A 7,370-nucleotide genomic window follows, 5' to 3' on the forward strand; every position below is an offset into this window, starting at 1 on the left:
CATATTACATTCCACGAGTTTTTTTGAGGGGATATTTACGAGTGATCTGGATTCCTCCCTCCTTTATCTATATTTAATGTTTTCAATTTATCTATTGTCTTTATAGATTGGGTTAGACTCAAAGTGTGAGTTTATCATTGTCTGTTTGGTCTATTAACTTTCCAGGCACTTTAGGGGCCGGCCCCATATTCAGTAGGCTATATGATAGCTCATTATGATGTAGGCTATATCCATATTTTACTATTTACTTATTTATTTGTGCTCACATGATTTTTATCCTGTCTTGGTACCATAATTAGAGTCTTCACATTGATACTGCTGTGCAAGATGTTAACAGTTGACACTTGATTATATGATATAATCATCTCATACATAAATACCACACTTCCTGTTGTCATGTCACAACGCTGAGGAAGGCCAACCAGGCCAAAACGTGTACGTTGTCCACTCTCGTCAGAGGTAAATAAAATCATGTGAAAAGGACATTATGAGTGCTGGCAATCTTCAATTCATCTTATTTTGAAGTCCCTGGTCAGAATTCCAAATTTAATTTAATAGTGGTTCACTACTAGACATAATTTTATGTGTGTGACTCTATGGCTTGCTATGGTTGGGATCTCTGTCGGTCCTTTGCTCTACTCTACATGTAAAGTGTCTTGAGAGTGACAATTGTTGATTTGACACATTTTTTTGAATTTAATTGAATTTAATTGAATTTAATTGAATTTAATTGAATTTAATTGAATTTAATTGAATTTGAATTGAATTTGGTGTGACTGAGTGAGTCTGACTCATGATGACTCAGTCATGACTCATCGAGTCATTCCATCACACGAGCCATAAATAACTTCAGGTATGATTTCCATGTAAGTATAGGGAGTAATTTACAGTAAAGGGCAAATGTCATATTTCATCTTTGTTTTCTGGACTGGTTGATGGACTTCCGGGGTCTATTGTAGAGCAAGTACATGAGCCTCAACAAGTGGTAACTGTACTGTTCCCAACAAGTTAAAGGACCACTTCACCACTTTTCAACCTATCTTCATATAATAGATCCTCACTAATAATCATGAAAAAAATGGCGCAATCTTTTTCTACTCGGTCTGTGTCTCATAGGAGGGCTGTGGGCAGTTCAGAAACCGTCTTCCAGTGACATCATCGATGGGGAATACAAGCTAATAAAAAAAAGACGGTTGTACAAATTGTACAATAAGTGCAATGTGATTGTGATGTCCATATCAAATAAATAAACATAACGTTACATAACATAACAGGACTTGCATACATACAGCCTGCACAATTCACCGGTACAGTACAGGTCAACTGGTCAAACTATTCAAACTACTTCTGGAAATAAATAAATAAGCAATCTATATTATCTTACCTCATGCAGCGTTGCTTAGGTGATTGGATATAACACTGTTTTTCAACCAGTGGTCCAGGGACCGAGTTTCCAGGTCTACACAATTAGAGAATGTTGAGAATTGTTTTGATCAACATTTGCCTGTTATCTCTCCTATGGTACCATCACCAATAGGCTACAGCATGGAATTGTGGACAAAATCTTATCCAACTACTACAAAATATCTTTTAGTTTTAGGTCTGAGAAGCTGAATCTCATCAAAAGTAATGGTGGTCTGTACTCAAATGTCTGGCTCAAATGCTGAATAAATAATGGGCCATTGGGCCAGTGGTTGAAAACCACTGGGATATAACTTAATAGACTAAGGCCTACTGACCACAAGAGGGGGATGTAGGCTCACTGAAATCATATGAGAGGTGTCGTCCCATACATACACTATAGGGCCCATGCAGGGTGACTTTTTGATTCATTTTCTAGATCATAATATTGATTAAGAAAGTCCAATGTGTAACTTAAGTTCCCTGGAATTCCAAGCGAATCCATGCTCGGTCTGTGTGTTCTCACAATATTCCAATGTAGGCCTAATGGGCAATGCCTTTCTATGTATAGGCTATTTTGTTTAGTATTTGTTTTGAGTGTCGGTACACAGTTTTGTGTAGGCTTTTTTGTTGTTGTTTCCTTATCATAGTTTTTGCTTTGGGGGGGACGGGACGGTGATATTTAATTTGGAAAACCCATTTTACATGCAATCTTATTTCTTATAGGAATCACTATTGTTAAGATATATAGCCTACATTAGTTTGTGAAAGGGGGTAGTAGAGAGGACTATTTTTGTCAAGACATTCCACCTGTCAAAACCAATTTCCTGTACATCTCTGACTGAGCTGTCTAACATTGGCCTGCTCCAAATAATGCTAACAGCTACAAGCAGGCAGGAATTTGATCACATCCTTTAAAATAGTTTGAGGAGATTGAACTGACCAAATATCTCATCTAGTTTGAGATCACAAATTGTCATTTGTGTATGAACTGCATGCATGGTTTGGCAGACACACAACATGATTCATTCAGTTCCTTCCTCACCTGTAGGCCACCAGTGATAGACTTATCTGTATTAATAAAGGTGATATTCTTGTAGTCATGTCCGAGACAATAGTTAAAAGGAAAGGGTCACTTCCTAGCAAAAAGATAGCCTAGATTGTCTGTGTCTATTTTTTGGTAATTGTGTTGAAATGACACATTTACACCATTTACCTTTGACTATTTAAAAGCAACATGCCAGTTTGTTTATTATTTATTTTATTTTGACAGATCGAACCTGATGAGAACAAAATCAACAGACAAACATTGTTTGGATTGCAGTCTTGTCTGTTCCCATATGTGACATTTGTTTATTGGTTTCGTTTAATGCTTGCTGTATTGTATTTTTATATTATTGTGCTGTTTCCTGTTTTTCTTTTTTTTTCTTTCTTGTTGATTGCTTATACTGTGTACATTGTTCAGCACCGTGTAACTTTGTTTCGAAAGGTGCTTTATAAATAAAATGTACTTACTTACTTAACCCATTCTGACCGGGCACCCATTTTGGTGTTGGCATCATGTTATGCTTTAGCTATTGAAAAATAGCAGATCTACAAGCTCATATCGCGCCACCGAGTGGCGCGATACGAGCTTGTAGGTCTGCTATTTTTGAAAAATTCGAAGAACGACTGACATTTTTAGAATCTGATCTCAGGTCAGAATGGGTTAATCAGACCAGTGTGTGTCCCGTGGAAACCTCGTATGAATCTAATCTCAGGTCAGAATGGGTTAAATTTATGCCAGTCATTAGTTTCATGTTTATTGTATTGTTGTTTGCTGCACTCACACACCCCACGCTGGTATTGTCATCATTTCTCGGGTCCTTTTAGGTAAAACGTCCTCACTGGAGGCCTGCAACATCTGGAACCAATACAGCTGTGCCAGCTATCTCTGGGACCGGGGGGCTTTGAGGTTGTATAGGGCAGGGTGGGGTGGGGTGGGGGGGTGAGGGGTTCGGCTCGTTGCTGCTTTGGCCCTGGGGGTCCGTGTGTCCCTGACTACAAAATAGACTTGATTGCTAACAGCTGGCAGCCCTAACTCACCCAGTGTCAGAGCTCTCCTCTGATGTCAACCTTGTCAGTATCAAGGCCTGGACAATGGAGGGCTGGTTGGGGAAAGGTAGAGAGAGATAGACTGAGGTAGAGAAGGCCTGTGAGTGGGGAGGAAGCAGTGGTGAAAAATTAACTAAGTACATTTACTTCAGTACTGTACTAAAGTACAAATTTTAGGTATTCTTTTACTTTAGTGGAGTATTTCCAAATTCAATACTTGATTTTGATTATTATTACAAAACACGCATTAACCTATACGTCACGTCAACGCATTGTGAACTTGTAGATCGACTACTTTCAAAATATTTGTATCCATTTGAAAACTTGAAATGGGACATTCTGCATGAGTAGCTTCTATTTTTGGTACTTTAACTACATTTTGATACCAATACTTTTTGAATTCCGGACTTTTACTTGTAACAGTACATTTCTAATTTCAGTATTGATACTTAAGTAAAACATTTGAGTACTTTTTCCATCACTGGGGAGGAAGGGCTGCTGCACCAAGTGACTGCGTGAGATGAGATTCAAGGAATGACCTCTTATTTTCATGAAGGTTGTTATCATAAATAACTTTTCATGATTTTTTATCAAACCACCTTTGAGTGACATTCACACACCATGCATGCAAACCTACGCACGCACGCACGCACGCACGCACGCACGCACGCACGCACGCACGCACACACACACACACACACACACACTCTTCCAGTAATAAAATGGATGTCACTCTGTATTCCACACAAAAGCTTAAGAAAGTGCTTGAATTACTGTTTGGTACATTGCAACAGTTAACAACTATACAATTTGCAACCTCGCCCGGAGGGCGAATATGCCATATGGAGCGTGTCTTGAGTGTACAGAGTTTGATGAGGTCAGATCAAGATATGGAATGTCAGAACAGGTCATATATGGAGATCTAAGGGTGGCAGCGGGGACAGTGTCTTGAGTATACAGGATTTGATGAGGGCCCAGGTAGGGCCGGGCCTTAATTTGGGGCCTGTTGAACTCTAGTTTACTATGATATGATCCCTGATTTACTTTCATCCCTGATGATGTCATAGTGATGTCACGAGACCTATGTCATATTGATGTCACGACTCACGAGACCTGGGCACAATATATGGGGGCCAAAACATCATTTTCCTCAAAACATTACTTAGCCCGTTAGTTTAAGAAGGTGACAATATCCAAGTATTTTATTTTTCAATGTTTTCTTTTGTGACTTTCGCCTTTATTTTATACTCTTTTATGGAGGGACAGACAGTAGGCTGACAGGAAATGGGGAGAGAGATGGGGGGGGTGACATGCAGTGAAGGCTGCCGGGATCGGGAGTCGAACCCGCGGCACACTGCCAGACTGGATTACCAGCCAAGGTGCCTGGACCGCTGAGCCACAGCCCAGGCCAGACAATATCCAAGTATTGACACTAACTTTATATATAGCCTATACTTTAATTATGTAATCTGCACAGTCATTGTCGTGGCTGAGCTGTGCCCTTCCACTTCTTCGCCAGATTATGAGTAAATATAGGACAACAGTTCATTAGCATCTTTTATTATCCAATTAAAATCTATGCTCGCCTAATTACCTCCAATCACCATGAAGGAGCGAATGATTGACTTCCTGGAGGACAGGAATCAGTTTGGACAGCAAGGGCAGATCATTATTCAACAACTGTACTCAATGTATGCACTACAGTGGTGGAAAGAAAATACATTTACTCAAACTTAACTACACTATTCGAGGTTCTTTCACTTTGTGTTTTTTCAATAATTCATATTTTTACTACACTCTCAGAAAAAACTGCTACTACTAGTCCTAGCTTTTAGTTTTTACTCCACTGTGATTCTTTGAAAACCTTCATTAGTTACTTTGCAGATTTAGGTTACAAAACACCTATTTACTTGCAACGCTGTAGCATGGTGCATTGTGAGATTATTTTTGAAAGATTTTGACACGTGATGAGTAGCCTATGTTTACTTTTGGTAAAAGCATTTCAAATATTACAGGTAGGTGTTATTAAATCTACAATTTGTAAATCTATAATTTAATACCAAGACTGTATAGAAGGTATAGATTGACTTTAACTTTGCATACATTATCTAAGTATACATTGAACATAATGTTTTATTGGCAAGATTGCTAGTAGTTATAGTAGTTTCACAAGTTAGTACAAGTTGTACACATGCCTCTGAGAGCCAATTCTCCATATGCAGACCACGGCCATCTTACCATATAAGTTAATGTCAAGGTGCTACCTAGGTGCAACTTCCAATGACAGCCCATTCATCCAAACAGAAAAGTCCTATGTGATTGTTTTAAACAACGTCAAACTCACCAACATTGCAGCTGTACGGAAAGCTTGAATTATCCTCTTTCTATCCTCAAAGTGTTTGTTTCATAAAAATCCACTGTATACATGTTATGAGCTACTTTAATTATGTCCTTGCAGTTGATTCTTTTTCTAAGTGCTGGAGTTTGGAAGCGCTCTTAGATATCACTCAACTGCCACCTGTTTTGAATTAGCACATAATGCAAGAGGCAGCAGGACATTGCTTTACTGAAAACGAGTGCTTCCAAACTCTGATGGAAACATGGCCGCGGTCTGCAATTCAGCCACCCTTGGTCATGGTCCTGCATACATTAGTTAACCATTTACTGGTTAGTATTTTAGACCTTTTTCATGATAGTTGATCACTGTTATTGACCATGAACATTCAGCTTTCTCACCCAACAAGTAGGGGATTGCTGTCTGAGTATCACTCTTTTCTTGTATGCACTATCTTTATGCATGTGGTCAAGACGTGAAGCTCTGTTTTTCATCATTTTTGAAGATTTAAAAAAAATGACGAAATGACAAAAACGATGGGTTATAGCCCATGTTTTTTGAAATTTTGAAAAAAAAAAAGTTATCCTCGTTTCTCATCATTTTGGACCGTGGGCTATAGCCCATATCGTACGGCATACTATAGCACGCCGTTTTTCATCATTTTTGAAGATTTGAAAAAAAAAGTTATCCTCAATAATCCGCAATTTCCGCAATTTCCGCAATTACCATTTCCGCAATTTCCGCAATTCCGAAATTTGACAAAAACGAGTCACTTTCATGCAAATACTGCCACATCTAAACCTGAAGGTATAGTGGTAGATACTGTGGAATACTGTAGGTCCAGTTTTGGAGTTGCCGGCTGCATTAGCAGCTCACACCGCCTTTCCAAGGTTAAGCTGTTCTACACGTTATGTTGTTGTGTTTATGACAGTAAAATATAGAAAAGAAATTTCAAACAGCTGCAGGAACAATTATCCTTCATCAAACGATGAAGGGCAGCCACTGCACAAGGTTGTGGGCACAACAGAGCTATGCATCATTATTAGACAATTAATTACTCTGTCATCAGCGGCACCACCACTGTTCTACAGGGATTCAGTCACAGATGTTTCAAACTGGGCTTTGACACCGCTATTCATAACAGAGGAGGGACAGGCTCCCATTTCAGGGTTCTACTAAACTTTCACCACTTTGTCCAGAGTTTGTCTGATTTACTTGTACTCTTGGTTAGTTTGGAGATTTTGAAGGATGTCAGGAAAGCCCAGGAATAGCGTAGGGGCACACCGCTGGGACAGGCTGTTGTTTACAGACACTGACAGGGATGAAGGACCTCTGTGCTCCTGTGCTGGGCTGGCTCGAGGCCTCAGGGGTGTGCTAGCACATTGCCTCTGTTGCTGTTCTGGAGCTAGCCACAAACACACTGTGCTATACATTCACATGCAGTCTATCTGTCTTTTGTGTCTTTCTCTGCACAACTCTCTCTCTCTCTCTCTCTCTCACACACACACACACACACACACACACACACACACACACACAC

Source organism: Protomyctophum bolini, assembly GCF_963924005.1.
Source record: "Protomyctophum bolini genome assembly, chromosome: 5".
Lineage (NCBI taxonomy): Eukaryota > Metazoa > Chordata > Actinopteri > Myctophiformes > Myctophidae > Protomyctophum > Protomyctophum bolini.